Here is a 21,234-nt window from a genome sequence, read left to right as displayed (position 1 = left end):
CATATACATTTTACTAATTTCCTTTCATCTCTACACTTTGGCCCTTGAATGTGGCTCTTCCTAAGCCTTAGGAGTACCCTAATTAAGTTAATAACAATGTACCTACCTATATAGTTTAAGTTTAAAAATTTTGGCTCTCAAAAGAAATTTCAATCATTGTACTGTTGATATTTGGCTCTGTTTACTAATGAGTTTGCCGACCACTGCTTTAGAAAGGTATGCCTCCATGCTCCCAGGGTGGGTTCCTGCCTCAAACCCCACCCTTACAGGAAACAGCTCTGGGAAACAGCTTGGGGGAGGGCACTGCCCTTGCCAAGACAACCCTTGCAGGACTGACTTCCTTCTGCTTGGTCGCCACAGTTGTGGTCATGATGAACACCACCCATGGTTTTTATATAAGTAGATTGTGTTACTTTCCATACGAACAACTGTAAGCCCACTTTTGCCCCACCCTATATATATCTGATCGGTTCTTCTTTTTCTCTGGAGAACTCTAATACAAGAGATCCTACTAAAAAGGCAGATGGCTAAACCCCATGAATAAAACTGACCTGTGAAATATGAGTTTGTGAAGTGGATGAAAGCTTTCAAGAACAGGTATATCATCCTAAAATTGTACACACAGAAATGCCTGGTGTGAGAGATTTGAAGAACAATGAAAAATAACTTTTCCGTCATGATTACGATAGCACAAAATATAAGCTCATGGGAATAGGCATAAATATTAGAATTCAGATAGTGCAGAGAGACCTAGAAGGAAAGGTGAGTGAAAGAAAATAACTCAAAATGTCTAAGGGTTGTAGTGAAATAACTTGACTTCCCATAAGATGTGGTCAAGCCCTGTAGCCACTACTTCATTTGCTTTATCTTCTCCTAAATGTAGTTTTAAACTCTTTTAAATACTTGTGTTTTTCAGTTCTCAGTTTTTTTTAAATTATATTTTTCTTTTTTTATATATTTTATTGATTTTTTACAGAGAGGAAGGGAGAGGGATAGAGAGCTAGAAACATCAATGAGAGAGAAACATCAATCAGCTGCCTCCTGCAAACCCCCTAGTGGGGATATGTCTGAAACCGAGGTACATGCCCTTGACTGGAATTGAACCTGGGATCCTTCAGTTCACATGCCAGTGCTCTATCCACTGGGCCACACCAGTTAGGGCAAATTATATTTTTCAATTACAGTGTACATTCAATATTATTTTGTGTTAGTTTTAGGTGTACAGGGTAGTGTTTACGTAATGATTCACTTTACAAATTGGTCCCCTCGGCATTTCCAGTACCCACCTGGCACCCTACATCATTATTATGATATCATTGACTATGTTCTCTATGCTTTAATTTACATCTCTGTGACTATTCTGTAACTACCAATTTTTACTTCTTAATCCCTTCACCATTTTCACCCAGTGCTCCCAAACCCCCTTACATTTATTTGCTGCATATGTTAGCCCAGTTACTTAAAGAAAAGGTTCAGATGGTACATTATTTCAGGATCCTATAGAATCTGATTAGAGGATTAGCAGAAAAATACTTGTAATAACAAGTAGAAAAAGAAAGGTTGCACAGTAAACCATATACATTACCATAGGGATTTAAAGCAAATAAATATTTCATCTTTTTTGGAAGCACAGCAAAGTTGCCACAAAATACTTTGCATTTCATAGTGGTTTGAAATAAGGTTGCATAGATTTTGATTATTGTGAATTAGAAAATAGCAAGTTTCTGGCGATGGAAAAACAGAAAGGAAGGCACAGTGGCAAGATTGTGAAAGGCAAAGGGGGCAGGTGGTCAAAAACCAAATAATCATTCTACTTAGAAGAAATATGTTATGTTTATTGTATCTCTTCAGAGGCCAGACAAAGAGTGTAAATGTGAGAAAAAGCTGGCCAAGGGGAAGATAATAGGAACTGATTGCATCTACCCTGAAATAAAGGCTAGGACATGCTGCACTGGAAAGCATTCAAATTTGCAAAGTTGTGAAACACTGTAGAAGACAAACAGAACACATCTTCCAGCTGGAATTAACCCAGGAATTTTTTAATGTTGGAACAAATAATAACAACTGAACATATGGTTGGAGAGGTAATATTTGGCCATGTTGACTGCAGATTATGGCCTGTGATGCTAATTTATTAGGTGGAAAAGTGTCACTGAGAGTTATTGAGCAAAAAAATAAAATAATCAGCACTGCATCAGGAAAGTGTATAGAACAAAATGAAATGGGCCGAAATGGACTAATTAGGAGTCTAGAAGACTAATATGTGATCCGGATAAGAAACAGTGAGGTCCTGAACTAGAGCAGATGGTGGCAATAGGATCTGAAGGAGGATATGGATATGAGAGGCATTGTAAAGCTAGGATTTTTCACCTGCAGACCTCCATGTTTATAATTTGTGGAACTGGTTAAACAGTTATAGGTATATCCATAAGCAGAATATTATGAAGCCATTAAAATATATCATTCCTCCCTGGCCGGCATGGCTCAGTGGTTGAGCGTTGACCTATGAACCAGGGGGTCATGGTTCTATTCCCATCAGGGCATATGCCGGGTTGCGGCCTCGATCCCTAGAAGGGAGCTTGCAGAAGGCAGCTGATCAATGATTCTCTCTCATCATTGATGTTTCTTGTTCTCTCTCTCCTTCTCCCTTCTTCTGTGAAATTAATAAAAATATAATTTAAAAATAAATTAAATGATTTATACTATTGTTGATATGAGTATGAATGTGTGCATATGTATAGACAATTATTGATATATTCCTTAAAGAATGCCAAGCAGAATCACCCTTCCCATCAGAATTACTTGAATTTTTCTACAGTAGCATATATTATCTTTGTAATAAAAAAACAGCAAGTCATTATATTTTTTTAGAGAAAAAACAGATGTAATTATAATACAGCATGAAAAGTGCTACACTGGGTGTAAGTATATATTGATGCTGTATTGTTGGGTGGAAGAGAAGCAAGTCAAGATGGAAACTTTCTACCTGAGTTGATCCTAGAAGACTGAATAAGAAAATATGAAGCAGAAAGATTGAGGAAAATTCTTGGCAAAAAGAAAGTTAAAGGGGACACAGCATTCCCCAGGAACCTGAAGTAATTAAAAATGTCTTGAACTTTGGATGTGATTGGAGGAAGGGAATGAAGTACAGTGAAGGCTACTATTTTATTACATAGTAACTATGTGTGAGGCACTCTGTTAAGTTCTGCACTCTAAAAAACCATACTAAAATAATGCTGTCCTGCCCTGCCAGGCTCAGTGGTTGAGTATCAACCTGTGAGGCAGGAGGTCTAGGTTCGATTTCCAGTCAAAGGCACATGCCCGAGTTGCGGGCTCGATCCCCAGTGTGGGGCATGCAGGAGGCAGCTGATCAATGGTCTCTCATTATTGATATTTCTATCGCTCTCTCCCTCTCCCTTTCTCTCTGAAATCAATAAAAAATATATATTTTTTAAAAATAATGCTGTCCTTTAAAAGCATATATATCTCAAGCTAAGTATCTAAGTTTGTTTATTCACTTTATAAAAAGAATCATTTAAGAATTATTCAGTTAAATCCTTTAAAGACTGTACTACTTCCTTTAGAACATCTCAAGTAGAATATATCTTATAAAATCTTGATTTGTACTGGAATAAAAATGTAGTCTAAATCAAGGTCCATTTGTGATGGAATTAATTTTCAAGGTACTCAGAAGGATACTTTTAGCATTTTATATGGTAAGAAAAATCTTAGTTCTATTTTCCAGAACTATCATTTTTCTTCACATTAAGAACATGTCTAGTAGCATTGGACATAAAAAATGTAAGATGTTAGGGTATTATCAAACTGACGATTATGGAAGAAACTAGAGGCCCGATGCATGAATTCATGCACCAATGGGGTCCCTCCATCTGGCCTGCGGGATTGGGCCAAAACCGGCTCTCTGATATCCCCTGATGGTCCAGGATTGTGACAGAGTGCAGGCCAGGTCAAGGGACCCCACTGGTGCACGATTGGGGCTGGGGAGGGACGCAGGAGGTTGTTCAGCTGAGGAGGGACCACGGGAGGGCTCCAAGACATGTCTGGCCCATCTAGCTCAGTCCCGATCAGCTGGACCCCCACAGCAAGCTAACCTACCAGTTGGAGTGTCTGCTCCCTGGAGGTCAGTGCACATCACAGTGAGCGGTTGAGTGGCCTTAGCATATCATTAGCGAATTACACTTTTATTGGCTGAACGGCCGACCGGTTGACCAGACACTTAACATATTAGGCTTTTATTATATAAGATGTTAGAAACTGCTAAATCTTAGTGATAAGTAGACCAAGTGATGCTAACTTGAAGAATTTTCTCATACCTCATGCCAAAATCCAGAAACTAATTAACTGGTAATTCCAGTTAACACAATGGAATAAACTTATTAAACCATAGTCAAACTTCTGTAAACACCAAGTATGAGCTTTTACAGTTTATAAAATGAACCCCTTTGTTTTTGCATGTATGCAAACATATTCTATTCACTTCCTGTCAGTAATGCCATGGCTTCTGTTATTACTATCTCAAACATAATATATGCATTGGAGTTTTTATTTGCACATGTATTTTAATATTGTGCTTATATACTGTAGGTATGTTATAATTATTTATTGATTTATCCTGAATGCTTGCTAGAAAGGACACATAGGTTTTAAACAATGAAAGCTTTCCTATTCCCCACTCCCCTCTATGCTCAGTGCTGAATTCTCCAAAAGTTAAAATCAAAATAAAACTTGATTATAAATGCATCGCCATAAACATGGAATTGCCCATCTCAACATCTTTATAGACCTTAAACCCAGAAAGCATGTACATCCTGTAACACAGGGGTAGGGAACTTTTTTTCTGCCAAGGGTCATTTGGATATTTATACCATCATTCACAGGCCATGCAAAATTATCAACTTAAAAATTAGTCTGCTATATTTGATCAAACTTTTAATTAACTCACCCCTAATGCCTTGGCAGGGCCAGACCAAATGATTTCATAGGCCTGGTATGGCCCGCAGGCCAGACATATCCCACCCCTGCCGACACTTCTACCTCTATTTCATTTTTATTGTAATTATTATTTCAAACTTTTAAACCATATTTTAATTATTCTGCCTTTATCCGAGTTGAATTTAAATAATTTTACTTTGTCTCTTTCTTTCCTGCTACACTGTAAGTTTCAGGTGGGAGCAAACCTATCTATTTTTGTCCAATACATAGAAAGTACTTGTTAAATGAATGTATTAATATATTATCATTATCTACCTTAACAACTTCCTAGTACCAATCATTGTACTAAACATTGCTAGACTAAAACTTAGAAAATATAATACCAGATTAGGGTAATTTATACACATGATAAAATGAAGTAAAATATTAGAAAAGTTTCTGATTTTTAAGAGTGAATCATTTTTTAAACTATATTTCTTGATCACATATATGTGACTATCAAGGTTCATTCATATGTCTTAAGGGTTATTTTAAAATTTACCCAAACCAGCTTTACAAAGAAAAAAAAATTAGAAAAGATAGTATGCAACTCTGTGCTTTAAGTGAACACTACATTTTCCTTAGCTATCCAAAGGTTTTATAATGCCTTCCCTGGCTCATGGAAAATATGTAATCTTGACAGTAAACTGTGCGATATTCTGCACTTTTTTGAAAAAAAAAAGTGTTATGAAATCAAGCACATAGGGTGCCATAACTCCAGCAGCTGTGGAACTTCATGAATGAGCTCATTTCTTATTTATATGCCAACAACTGCTTGAAGAGTAAACAGGCAAGAACGTGTGATTACATAGATAAAATTGAATAACATGTTTCTCTAACTTTATTTTCTTAAATTGATTTTCATTTGGGCTCCCCAGTCAAAATTATCACAGTATTCTTTATGTTTGCACTTGACTACAGAAGGAGGCACTCGGGAATTAATTTTATTCTAAGGATTATTTCCCAAGACTATGGAATATTAGCAAACAGATGCTAAGCTATTTTTTTTTGAAAATGTTTGGACTCAGTGATTTCTCAGTCAACCTATTTCTTTCAGGTGATAGCTCTTAGAACAGTGGTTCTCAACCTTCTTAATGCCGCGACCCTTTAATATAGTTCCTCATGTTGTGGTGACCCCTAATTTCATTGTTACAAATTGAACATAATTAAAGCATAGTGATTAATCACAAAAACAATATGTAATTATATATGTGTTTTCTGAATGGTTTTAGGAGACTCCTGTGAAAGGGTTGTTTGACCTCCAAAGGGGTCGTGACCCATAGGTTTAGAACAGCTGTCTTAGAAGGTTGTGGTTCTAAGCCATTAATAAAGAATTGGCTATTTTATAAAAGCTTTAAAAAATCAGCATGTAACAAAATACCTTAACTTCAATAAAATCTTGAATTAGCTGAATGAGTATAATAAGTAAGCTATTATCTGTTGACATAATCTTGTTACAATCTCTAATTTCAAATTTATTTGGAACCACTGTAGGTGAGAAAAACTAGCTTAAGTCCTTTCTAAAAAAAACACAAAATATGAACTTGGTATTTCACATGAATGGATATAGGCTGCCTCCTTTAGAGCAGCGTACATCTTTTCAACAGCTCACATTCAACTTGCAGCTGCTTATTATATAGCAGAAATATCAGATGGCACACAGGAAAGGTATAAAAACAGGCTTTCGGTGGAAAGAAAGGAAGTACAAAGATTTATAGAGATAATGGTTTAAGAAGGATGGCTGGCTGGTGGAGAGAACTAACAATTTGGATGCTAACAGATAGAAATACCTCTGAAACATCTGTCATTTGCATTCTGTTATGTTTACTGGGTAAAATGGTGATTATGAACAGAAAATTATTGGATGTGGAGGTCAAACAATTCAAAGGCCAGAGTCAAACATAAGAATACTGAAGTCTCCCAGAATGGAGTGGAAACTTCCAAGACTGAGAGATTCACTAAAGATTTCAATAGGTAACAATGTGGGACATACCGAGGATAATGTTTGGGTGGTACACAATATTTCATAACTGATGGAGAATATATACAATATATTTCACACTTTTGAATAATATTGAATTTGTAATGGAGCATGTTTTCTTAGACATCTTGCTACATATAGTTTGTGTTTCGCCTCAACATCACTGGCATATCTTAGAAATTTGATGGAATTGCAAATTGTCAGACTCTCCACTTAATCAGAGAATCTGGCAATGGGACCCAGAGATGACTATATATATATATATATTTGATTTTAGAGAGAAAGGGAGAGGGAGAGAGAGATAAATGTCAATGATGAGAAAGTCATTGATCAGCTGCTTCCTGCACACCCTGGACTGGGGATCGAGCCCGCAACCTGGGCATGTGCCTTGATTGGGAATACAACTGTGACTTTCTGGTTCATAGGTTAATACTCAGCCACTGAGCCACTAATGCCAGAACATAGAAAACCCATTTTAATGGCAGATAGTAAGAGCTCAACATAATCTTTCAAAAATACTATTGATTTCTTTTTTTGTATGTCAGTTTTCTTGCCAGTCTAAAATTGCTTACTGCTAGAGACATTAAAGGGCCCTGGCAGAAAAAGCACAGCAGTATGAGAAATAGCAAGAAACAAAGAAAGTGACAAAGATTCTTAAAAACCAGAGTCCTTTGATAGAACAAATTCAATGTAAGAGGCAAAATGATAAGATCTTACCCACCTTTTATTTTTAACAAGTCCCTTGATAGATAATAGACACCTTTCTATACGTTAGTCCATGGGGAATTTTTTTTCTAAAATCTAATATTTTATTTTGTAACAAAAAGTAGTCCTGCTTTAGTCAAAGGGATATTATAAAATAACTGTCCACTGACAATACTGCCCATTAGAGAGCAAAACAAAAAGTGACAGAGAGAGAGAGAGAGAGAGAGAGAGAGAGAGAGAGAGAGAGAGAGAGAGATGTGTGTGCTGTGTACACACACATGCATGCGTGGTAATGACAGGGAAGATAGATTTTAAAAAATTAAAAGTTTGGTTACAACAGAAATAATTAAGGGGGAAAAAACAATACTCAAAACCAAGTAGTAGAATTTTTAGGAGAATATACGTGGTAGAGAGACACTAAAAATACAAGTTAGAAAAAGGGAAGAAAAAAGAGAGGCTAAACATATGACCCCAGGTTTTGATTTAAAAGGTAGAGTTCTAGTTGAAGATATATGTGTTCCACTCTTCCCTCTTCTAACCCAAATGCCATATTTTGAAAGAAAACACGCAGATATGGAGTTCCAACTTGTTAGTGAGGGCAAGTGTCTGTTAGCATTTTTATTCCATGTGCCTATTTCAGAAAAGTTTTCATTGTTATTAGAGAAATTTGGTGTTTCATATTTAGGCTATGATGAGAAATGTGTAGGAAAGATGAGTGGGAGAGCCCTGGGATGTAATAATGCCCTGGAAATAAAGGGACACGAGTGAGATTGCTAGATAAAATACAGAACACGCTGTTAAATTTGAATTTCAGATAAACAACAAATAACATTGCACACACATCCTGATACTAAAATATTATTCACTGTTTATCTGAAATTCAAATTTAATTGTGTGTCCTATATTTTATTTGCTAAATTTGGCAATCCTAGCCATGAGATGAGGAAAATGAGGTAATTGCATTTATAAGACATATGCGAGGGCAGCATTGATTTATAGCATGGGATGACCCCAATTGAAGAAAATTGGCATGCATACACTCATTTTTATCCACATAAAGATCAGTTACAATGGACAGAGACTCATATTTAATAGCATAATTTTACAGTTATTCATGCAATTACATGATACATTTACTCTGGCAATGATACAGTTCATACAATCATATGGTACATTAATCATACAGTATTCATGACCTTAATGGCTATTTTTTTCCAAAAATTAATTCTGTAATAAAGTTTAGTTTTGAGAGCTGAGATATTATGCCAGACTAAATGGAAGTTGGCAGTCTCTAATTACATCATAGAGTTTGGATGATATCACAGAATATTTTTTTTATCAATATCTGTTCTCTTTGCTAAATTTCATGCCATTGATTTCCTCCAGTACTTTGCTGAAATACCTTGTATCTCCAGCCAACTTGCTCTCTCTCCAGGCAATTTTAATTGGGTAGTTTTTTCCTAACATTGTCAAATATATAAATTACAAAAAAAAAAACACCAAAAAACTGTTCTACCTACCTTTCAGTCTTCGTATTGCCTAATTTAACACTCATTTTCAGAAAAAAAAATTACCCACATATATTTCTTTCTAAAATTCGATGCTGGGTGTACATCCTGGCTTTTAGTCTCTATTTTGAATTTATATTATTGAAATTCTCTGATTTTTCTGATTGTATTTTTTGAACTTTCAGTTATGAAGTCAAATTCTTATCTCATTAAGCATCTTTTTCTTTATTATTTCAAGTCAACATAGGCTGTTAGTGCCCATACTGTGGTAGAATCTGTAATCAGATATTAGACTGACTTTACATGAGGAGAAAATATATTAAACTAGACACCCAGTGCACAAATTCATGCACCAGTGGGGTCCCTCATTCTGGCCTTGGGAATTGGGCTGAAACCAGCTCTCATACATCCCCTGAGGGGTCCCAGATTGTGAGAGGACACAGGCCAGGCCGAGGGACACCACCAGTACATGATCAGAACTGGAGAGGGATGTAGGAGGTTGGCCAGCCATGGAGGGACTGCAAGAGGGCTCCAGGTCATGTCTGGTCCATCTCACTCAGTCCTGATTGGCCGGACCCCAGCAGCAAGCTAACCTACTAGTTGCAGTGTGCATTAGTCAGTGCATGTCATAGCAAGTGGTAGAGCAGCCTTAGCATATTACACTTTGATTGGTTGAACAGACAACCAGTCGACCAGACACTTAGCATATTAGGCTTTTATTATATAGGATTATTTATGTATAATTGGCTGTCTATAGAGACTTAAATGACCTTAGCTATTCTCTGCTGTAATAATTTGTGCACTTGGTTTGTGTCAAAAGGCCAAATTTCTTGAAAGATCTCTCCCCTCTCTAACTTCAACCCACTCCAGACCCCTTGGTTCAATAAAAAGGCCTTTTAGGTAAAGAATGACAAATTGTTATTGAACACCCACCCAGTTTCTCACCTCAACTATAGACAAATTAAAAATTAAAACCAAAGAGAAGATTTAAAAACAAAATTTAGGGCGCTATGTTTCAAGTAAAATCATCCTAGAAAAGGTAAACATTGGTCATTAAATCATCATGTAGATGATTTCTAGTGTTAGAACCTAAAGTATCATTATACCTGATATGTGTCTTTAAGTCAATGAATGTATTACTTTGCAAACTGTAATGTGCTTGGGAATTATCTGGAGAGCTTGATAGATGTCAGAAACTGATTTAGTAGTCTAGTACAAAACCTGAGTTTCTAAATTTCTAATAGTCTCTTGGTGATGTTGTAGACCATACTTGTAGTTTGCTGGGTTCAAGCTGCTGATGTCCAACAGAAATATAATGCAAACCCATGTGTAATTTAAATTTTTCTAGTAGTCACAATATAAAAGTCAACAAGGAAAGTTTTGATTAATTTTATGACTATACTAGAGGCCCGGTGCATGAAATAGTGCATCAGTGCGGTCCCTCGGTCTGGCCTGCAGGATCAGGCTGAAACCAGTTCTCCAACTCCTCCTAGGGCAGTGCTTCTCAACCTTCCTAATGCCACGACCCTTTAATACAGTTCCTCATCTTGTGGTGACCCCCAATCATAAAATTATTTTCGTTGCTACTTCATAACTGTAATTTTGCTACTGTTATGAATCATAATGCAAATATCTGATATGCAGGATGTATTTTCATTGTTCATGACCCACAGGTTGAGAACTGCTGCCCTAGCGGTTCTGGATTGTAAGAGGGCACAAGCCATGCCAAGGGACCCCACTTGTGCATGATGAGGCCTGGGGAGGGACATGAGAGGTTGGCCAGCAAGGGAAGGACCGCGGGAGAGCTCCAGGACATGTCTGGCCTATCTTTCTCAGTCCTAATTGGCTTGATCTTAGCAGCAAGCTCACCTACCAGTCAGAGACTCTGCCCCTGGTGGTCAGTGCACATCATAGCGAGCAGTTGAGTGTCCTTAGCATATCATTAACATATTATGCTTTGATTGGTTGAACAGGCCACCTGATGACCTGACACTTAGCATATTAGGCTTTTATTACATAGGATTTTTTTAAATCTAATATGTCCAATATATTATCTTTTCACCATAAAATCTACATAAAACCCAATAAAATATTTTAATTTTCTTTTACTTTTATATTAAATCTTCAAAATCCAGTGTGTATTTTATCCTTGTGGCATATCTCAATTCTGGCTAACTACATTTCAAATGCTTAATAGCTACATGTCATTAGTAGCTACTGCCATTGGGTAGCACAGATATGGACCATTCATGGTAGCTGGCAATGTATTATCTTCATCAATGAAGGAGGCTTCCATTTCCTAAAGTTTGTTACATTGATAGAATAAAATTCTTATGTACCAATTAAAAACACAGTCACTTTTACCTTAGTTTAAAAACATTTACTATTTCTTTCATTTCCTCATGGAACAAGGGAACAACTGTTTAGTACCTTCCTCATAAAGAAATCATTAATGTGCTTAAAAAAAGAATAATAGGTAATGCTAATTCTTAGTACATGTAATCATCTCAGTAATCCCTTGAGATACATACTACTTTTACCATCATCACTTTAAAGTTGAGGAAAGTGAAACAAAGAGAGGTGAAGTAACTTTCTTAAAATCACACACAGTAAGTATCAGAAACATTTTTTAAACTATGACAATTTGTATTCAAGGTTTTTTATTTTGACTATTACATTTTCTTACATGTCTGGAGAGACTATTGAACTCATTCATTGAGGTGTAGTACTATTTGATGGATACATTCACATGCTGAGAAAATGATACATCAAATAGACTTGAGGATTTTAATGCAGCAAGTTGTCCATTATGCAAATATTGTTTACTGTTTTTATGTGGAACCTGATTACATTTTTTGTATGTCATTCATTACAAAAGATTAACAATTGTAATTAAAATAAAATTATTGCCCAATAACTTTAAAAAATATTTTTATTGATTTCAGAGAGAAAGGGAAAGGGAGAGGGAGATAGAAACATCAATGATGAGAGAGAATCATTGGTTGGCTGCCTCCTGCATGCATGGAGACTACAACCCAGGCATTTCCCTGACTGGAAATGGAACCATGACATCCTGGTTCATAGGTTAACACTAACCACTGAGCCACGCCAGCTGGGCTCAAAGAATTTTAATTAATTAGTATTTTCAATATTTTATTTTGTTTTGATTTAGACTATAGCATGCCACAGTCCTGTGAATTAAGTAGTGGTAAAAAAAAAAAAATACCTGGATCAGAATGGTGACATAGAATGTTCCTGGCTTCAATCCCCCTCACAAGAAGATTAACTAGCAATACCCACAGATAAGACATCATTGTGAAAATGTCAAAACACAAGGGGAAGACTGAAGCACTCCCTTGGACCACAGATATTGAGAAGGAATACACCAGAAGGGTAAGAGGATTGGCTGCACTCTACCACATCACCCCTCCTCCAGACAGACACAGTGCAGTACTGAGAGGGCCCACAGGGCCCATGGAAATCAGGTTGTAATGGAAAAGGGGAGAAGGGCTCGCAACAACCAACTCTTGGGAGTTGGAAGGCTGAGGGGTTTTGTTTGTTGTTTGTTTGTTTTTGTTTTTCAGTGTGACCAAGTAGTGGCTTTGCTCATACACAGAGGCAAGCTGGTGCCCATCTTGGCAGCGCATGGGTTGTCTGATTTTGGGACCCCATCCAGGTTTGGAGCCTATTCTGCTTACACGCCTGCACAGGGAAACTATTTTGTATCCCATCTAATGGGGAAGGTTGTCTGGCTGTACTTTGTAGCTTCCAAGGTCTTCTTCATGCTTAATTGCATCTGCATCCCTCAGAATATCAACTTTAATTTTGAGAGGAATACATTAAAAAAGAGTGACTAAGGATAGAATTTTATTTATTTTTTAAAATATATTTTTATTGATTTCAGAGAGGAAGGGAGAGGGAGCGAGAAATAGAAACATCAATGATGAGAGAGAATCATTGATCGGCTGCCTCCTACATGCTCCCCACTGAGGATTGATCCCAAAACCCTTGACTGGAATCGAACCCAGGACATTCCATCTGCTGAGCCAAACCTGGGAATCTAGGGAACTATCTGCTTCTAAGTATATTCAAGCTGCTGAAAAAATTAAATCACTGCTGTTGCAGGACTGAGGGCCATGTTGAGTTGTTTACTGTCCTCAGCTCCTCCTTAAGGCCCTCCACTCCTTCTTCTATGGCTCATTTTATCCTCAAAAGCAAAGTCTTATTGAGTTCTTCTCTTGCTTCAAATCTCTCTGGATTTTCCTTTGGTCACCAGCTAGAAAAAGCTTTCCATTTTTCAGGTATCATGTAATCAGATAATACTCATCTGGATAATATTCCTATCTTAATGTGTTAGTTGTGCATAGCATAATCACAAAGGTGATGAGGTGATATCAGCTTATGTTTACAGGTTCCAAGCACTAGAGAATGGAATCTTCATGGGATTGTCTTTAGCATTTCACTTATCACAGAGAATGTTAATAGTTATTATAACATTTTCTAACAAGGAAAACTTTAAAAAGCCTTTATCACAAAAATTTTTGTTAAACATAAAACAATAAAACTAAAACAACCAACTAGCTAATCAATACTGCTGTATTGAATAAAAATTGAAAAAACAATTAAAGTGAATTTATTTTCCTGCCATAGTATTATGTTTTTTTATGATGCTTCATTAGATTCTTTTTGAATCTAGTTATCATTGGTTTTGGCTAAAGAAAAAATGGTAAATATAGTGTAGAATATTTGTTGAATATTAAAGACATGATCAGTCACCAAAAATTATCTTTTCTAAAGTTAAAGGGCCATGATTTTACTGCATATGTAGAGAAATTAGTTGACATTACTACTTGTGCCTTTGTACATTCAATTTATTACTAAATGGTATACTTCCTCTTTCTAAAACAATACAATAGAAAACTACAAAACAATAATCTCCTGAGATCATAAATGCATGGCTGCTCATCCCACTTTGACTGAATTTTTTCTAAAATGTCTGTGTGTGTTTTACAATTCCTATAATTATTGCATTTGTTTTGATTAAATTATATTTAAGTGATTACTGTGATGTGACATGGATATTTTAAAGTACATTAAAGATAATTCCTGAGGTAAGCACCTGCTTGATCCTAAAATGAGGAATCCAGAAAAGAAATGTCTCTGACACAGAGTATTCATCTATGATTGGGTCTAAGTTCTCTTGGAATCATTGATTTGGATAATTTTTAGAAATTTATTTATGGATGGAAATATGAATGCCAATCTATATATTCAACAATAAAACAAATATTTATTTTTATTGTATATTTCCTGTATGTTAATCATTCAATAATAGCATTATGTTAAATATTAAAGATAAAATATTAACAACAAAGAATGGTTTCTGCCCTCATGGAGTAAAGTCATAATTGCTTTGGCAGTCCTTTTTCTTGAATATATTTTGAAGTCTATGGGAATAGCCCAGAGTGTTTAAAGTTACATATTTTTATCACATTATATAATCATGTCTCTTCAATCGGGAAGTAAAACTGGAATACAAAGTAAGGAAAGAGTTAATTTACAGCCAAAACTGGTTTGGCTCAGTGGATAGAGCGTCGGCCTGCGGACTGAAGGGTCCCAGGTTCGATTCCGGTCAAGGGCGTGTACCTGGGTTGTGGGCACATCCCTGGTAGGGGATGTGCAGGAGGCAGCTGATCGATGTTTCTCTCTCATCGATGTTTCTGACTCTCTATCTTTCTCCCTTCCTCTCTGTAAAAAATCAATAAATACATTTAAAAAAAAAGAGTTAATTTACACAACAAAATAGTTTTTTTGGAATGCCTACATTCACAAAGTCCTCTGATGTGAATTTTAAAGTTTGAGATATCTTTTTTAAAAAGTAATCTTTTTGTTGTTGTTTTTTAAATATATTTTTATTGATTTTAGAGAGTAAGGAAAAGGGAGAGGGAGATAACATCAATGATGAGAACCGTCAATTGGCTGTCTCCTGCATGTCCTTTACTGGAGATTGAGGCTGCAACCTGGGCATGTGCCCTAGACTGGAATCGAACCCAGGACCCTTTGGTCCGCAGGCTGACTCTCTATCCACTGAGTCAAACAAGCTAGGGCAAAGTTTGAGATACCTTAATGATTTATTCTTTTTTTATGTTATTTTGTATCGGTTTCAGGTGTAGAGTTTAGTGGCTAGACAAATATATACTTTACATAGTATTCCTTTCTATATATCCAGTACCCCAACTGGAACCATCCATAGTTATCTTAATATTATTGACTATCCTATCTAATAAAGAGGGAATATGCTAATTGACCCTCACACTGTTGCAAAGATGGTGGCACCCACAGTCAATAAGGAGGGAATATGCTAATTGACTGCCACACCCTCAAAGATGGTAGCTCCCACAGCCACAATATAGCCGGCAAGGGAGGGCGGTTGTGGGTGATCAGGCCAGCAGGGGAGCAGTTAGGCATCAATCAGGCTGGCAGGTAAGTGGTTAGGGGATGATCAGGTTGGCAGGAAGAAGTGGTTAGGGGAAATCAGGCAGGCAGGCAGGTGAGTGGTTGGGAGTCAGCAGTCCTGAATTGTGAGAGGGATGTCCAACTGCCTGTGGGATTGGGCCTAAACCAGCAGTTGGACATCCCCCAAGGGGTCCCAGATTGGAGAGGGTACAGGCTGGGCTACGGGACAACCGCCCCCCCCCAACAAATTTCATCAATCTCTATTCCAAAGGTTAGGGCGTTTCTTATCTCCATTCCAGGGAGTAAAGATTATGTAGCTTAAGCATGATTGTTTGTAGTTAAAGTGATTAACTACCCGCCTGGCACTTAGTGAAGGAGTTTCATCCCCTCCCTGACTTCAGGGAAAAATCACTACCCGGGGAAACAACCTTTCTCGGAGAGGTGACCTTGGTTAAAACACACAGAGCTAAGGGGAGCAAACATATTAAGAACAGTATGCTATATACACCAGGTCCCTTGAAACATATGCTGTGCAGACGTTTCCTGCAGCAACTGTGTCAAGCAGCAAGGATGGACCGGCTCTACCCCGTCACACACAGAGCAGGGCCCGTGATTCAGGACAGGGCACATGCCAGGTTGCAGGCTTGATCTCCAGTGTGGGTGCGTGCAGGAGGCAGCCAATCAATGATTCTCTCTCATCATTGATGTTTCTATTTCTCTCCTCCTCCTCTCTTTTCCTCTCTGAAATCAATAAATTAATACAAATATATATTTTTAAAAGTCATCTCCCATGAGTATTAATGCCTTATTGCCTAAATATGAGGCAAATACAATTAAAACAAGAGAAAATTAGTAGAAGAGAATATTGTAAAGAAGATGAAATCTCAGGTGAATTTTAAAACAAGAATCCAGGGCACTCAAAACAACTTGTAATAGCAGCCATTTCTAACTAAAAGCACTTTAGGGTTATGTAAAACAGTTTCTCAAGTTTCTCCTAGCTAAGAAGAGATCAACAACTATAACGGGAACATTCTCTCCATAATTAGGCGATACAGAAAGGTATTATTTTTACCAATTTCCAAAAAAAAACTTCGGTCCACTCCATCATTTCTGGTCAAATGAAAGTGGTCAAACATAAATGCAATGTCAAAAAAAAAATAGAAATTGCTCAAGTGCTGTACTGTACCTGCCAGAAATGATTAGTAAAGACTCATTCCTATAAACCATCTCTGATTACAGTATTCACTTGAAAAGAACCTTCATCAAACTCAGTTCTAATAGAAAATTATAAACTACTTTTTTATCAAGAAAACTAGTATGCACTAGAGTGCTTTTTAAATGCAAATTAACCCAGACTTAATGGGACTCAAGCCCCACAACTTTGGGGCTTGTTGGCATCAGTATTCACTACATTGGCAATTCAAAATCATAATTTAAAAAAAGGATAACTTTAAAAAGTAGCATTTTTTAAATTTGACCAGAGGTTAGAATAGACAACTTTTCATAATAATGAACTCAATTCAGGTATTTGAAGGGATTTTCAATAAGAATAATTACTGCAAGCCTGGGCTGGGTGACTTGGTTGGAGTATAGTTTAGTACACCAAAAGGTGGTGAGTTCAATTCCCATCAGGACACATAACCAGGTTGCAGGTTCAATGCCAGGTATGGGCACATACAGGAGGCAACCGATGGATGTTTCTCAAATTGATGTTTCTGTCTCACATTGCTTTCTCTCTCTCCCTACCTCTCTCTCAAAAATCAATAAAAACATATCCCAGGGTAAAGATTTAAAAAGATAATTCCTTCAAAATAACCATATATGAGAGATATTTAGTATTTTACTTTTATTAAGAAAGGAACACTAAACTTTCCTAACTTTGGCAGCACATTTCAAAGAGAATATATTAAATACAAAATGGGAGATCAAAGATTTGACTTTACTCATGCATTCAATTGTGGAAGGCTAAATTATACATAGTAAATTGGCATAATGAAATCAACCAGTAATTGTGAATTTATGACCACTTGGGTGTACTTGGTTAAATTTTGTCTTTCCTTTCTATTTAAAAAGTAAACTTTTTTATTTTTAGGAAAATTAAGTGTACACAAATAAAGGGCTTTCCATATTTAAGAGTGAAGACAATGACCCTGATAATGTAGAATTAGCATTTATAAACATTGCTTTTACTAATGAAAAATAATTTATAGTATAATAAGTGAATTTATTTTTCAAAAACTGGTATTGGTCTTGACGGCATCTTATTGAGTGAAATAAGTCAGATGGAAAAGGACAAGAACCATTATTTCACTCATATGTGGGATATAAAACAAAGTAACAAACAAACTCATAGACACAGACAATGGGGCGAGGATGAAGAGGGTAAAAGGGGTCAAATATATGGTGACAGACGGAGACTAGACTTTCTGTGGTAAGCACATGATGCAATATACAGATGATGTATTATAGAATTGTACACTTGAAACTTATATTATCTTATTAACTAATGTCACCCCCAATAAATTTAATAAAAAATAAAGGCAAATGTTGGTAATCAGGATTTGAAGGATATATAAGAACAAAATAACTACTTTTAGACAGAGAAAGGAAAGTATATTTCAGGATGATGAAATAGCATTGCCTGGGATTTATTATTTATTATTTTTTATGATTTGAGAGAGTGAAAAGGAGAGAGAGAACAATGTGAGAGAGAAATATAGATCAATTGCTTCCCACGTGCACCCCCACCAGGGATCAAATCCGCAACCTGGGTATTTGTCCTGACTGAGAATCGAATTTGTCACCTTTTTGCATATGGAACCATGCTCCAACCAACTGAGCCACACTAGGTACAGTTTGGGATTTAGTTGGAATAAATCCCATATGACAATCTGTTTCTGATTATCCTGCTTCCTAATGGTATTTAAGCAACCACTCACAAATAATGAGTTTGAGCTTTTCATAAGAAACTATTTCCCATACCTGTAGTAGGGGCAATAATGTACATAGCATTTTGTTGGGATTATACATTTCCTGGCTGAGCTGGAGGAGAGGTTTCATGTAAGCAATATATATGCTATAATATGTCAAGTTGTGGAAAGCTATACAACACAGGTTTAAGCATTTGTATTGCTATCTTGTAGAACTTTAGTCCTCAACCTTTTTTCCTTAGCAGCATATCTGATAGATGGCATTGAGGTGAACAATGCATTCCTAGGGGTGTATCCAGAGATATGTCCAAATCCCAGAGCTGGAGCTCTAGTTCCACCCCATTTATTTGTACATAAGACAGTGTTTCTGAATAAGAATGTTATTTAGGGATAATTGCGAATCTAGTCAAATGTATGATTCCAATCATTTATAAATGGTACATTCTGTTAAAGAGAGAAACACAGGCCCCAAATGGCATCAGTTGTGCTAAATCTGAGAATATCAAACCTAGATTTAATAACTGACCTAATTGGTGTTTCTGCCTCTTTTATAAGGATAATCTTAATCAACCAGTTTGGAATTTTCCGGTCAGCACCAATAAGGTAATCTGTCCTACAGTCCTCTCCTTCCCCCCTTAGAAAGAAAAGGCACTCTGTATGATAAAAGCCATTGTTATTCCCTTTCTCTGAAAATATGTACTGGTCTCAAAATAATTTATTCTTTTCTTTAGTTAATAGTTTCCTTGTCCCACACTTCTTCCTGTAGAAACCTTCCAGAATACCTGTTACAAAACATCACAGTTTGAAGTAAAGTATATTGCCCTAACTGGTTTGGCTCAGTGGATAGAGCACTGACTTGTTGACTGAAGGGTCCCAGGTTCGATTCCAGTCAAGGGCACGTACCTTGGTTGCGGGCACATCCCCAGTAGGAGGTATGCAGGAAGCAGCTGATCGATGTTTCTCTCTCATCAATGTTACTAACTATCTCTCTCTCTCTCTTCGTGTCTGTAAAAAATCAATAAAATATATTAAAAAAGAAAAGTATATTGATTGAGAAGGCACCAACCAAGAAGATAGAAGCCCTAGTGGTACCTCAAACCCATATTACCAAACCAAAATATAGAGTTTAGGCTTCTTTTATGTCAAGGGTAGAGGAAATAAGAGGGGCTGTTTATGTAAAACTCAAGCTACAAGCAGAATTCCTCTAATGATTAGCATGTTTATAGGCAAGTCTAAGCAGAAACAATTAGCATGAAGGCCATAGGAACAAAGAGGCTTGAAAAAGATGGAGTCAAAGAGAGACCAAGAATTTTATGCTGTTACACACCCTTCTAGTTGCTAGATGGGATGCTCCCTGATTCATGAACTATTTAATAAAGCCAATTAGATATTGAAATTTACTCTGCTGAACTTTGTTCTTTAATATTTCATATTAGTAAAGAATTATTTGTGATGCATTTCACAATTGACCATCATTTTAAAAGAGCCAATGCTGTTTTGATGTTTTGTGGGGAAAGAGATAGTATGCACACCATTACGTGTATGTATTTGTTTATCACAGTGTGGAGGCAGCACATCAATTAAGCATCAATTCTAGGATTTCAGACTTGAGATGCTCCACTGTGGCCATCCAGATGAAGATAAAATGGTAAACATGGAAAAGATGGGACATTAGGACATGAGCTATAAGGAAAAAAATCAGTAGGTTTTATTTCTATTCCTTTTATTGTCATTGCAAATGAAAAATTAAGATGCATTTGTTGAGATTTTGTGTGGCACTATTTTAAAGTTTAACAATTGGGTTTAAATTTAGATTGATTATGACATCAATCTGTACAAAGATATATTTTTTGTTTATGAAAAAATACATGAAATTGCTGATATTTGACATTTGACCTACAAAAATTATACTTTCATAGGGCTCATTCTAATATAATTTTTGATTTTGTGGCAGAGACAGACCTGATTCTGGGGTAAAGTTTAGGCTTTGATCAAGTAAAGTAGGAGCAACAGTGGGATGGCACTCTTTGTAGAAGGTAAGTGGAATAAATGAAGTAAATAAAAGATATGAAATGTAAAATACCAACTCTTTAAATATACAAGAGGTTTGGAATTCCTCAAGGAATATGAATTTAAAAATCATAACAAAGTTAACATTAAGTATCACAATGCCAAACAAATGATAAATATTGAACATCCAGTCATGCTTGTTTCCAAATACCATAGAGATGAAGTGCCTAGATAAACAAATGTGCATTTATTGTTCTTGTAGATGTCTATACATAATCTAAGGTGTGATTTCGAAGAGTAGAAACTAATGATATAATTATCCTATCTAATAAAAGACAAAAAGGGTAATTAACCATACCTCTGCTACGCTTCCCATTGGCTAATCAGGGTGATATGCAAATTAACTGTCAACAAAGATGGCGCCAGCAGCCATGCAGGCTGAAGCAAACATGAGGTTTGCTTGCTCCAGTGACGGAGGAAGCCAAGGCTCCCCGCCTGCCGCAGCCCAGCTCTGAACTCCAGATGCAACAAGGTTGCAATTATAGAAGCTAAACAAAACCAGAAACCTACTTTCAGCCGCCAGCAGGCTCAGAGCTTAGAGCGCCAGTGATGGCAACAGAGTTTCAATTATAGAAGCTAAACAAACCCAGAT

This window comes from Myotis davidii, unplaced genomic scaffold (assembly GCF_000327345.1).
Source record: "Myotis davidii unplaced genomic scaffold, ASM32734v1 scaffold860, whole genome shotgun sequence".
Taxonomy (NCBI): Eukaryota; Metazoa; Chordata; class Mammalia; order Chiroptera; family Vespertilionidae; genus Myotis; species Myotis davidii.
This window is presented reverse-complemented; position numbering follows the sequence as displayed.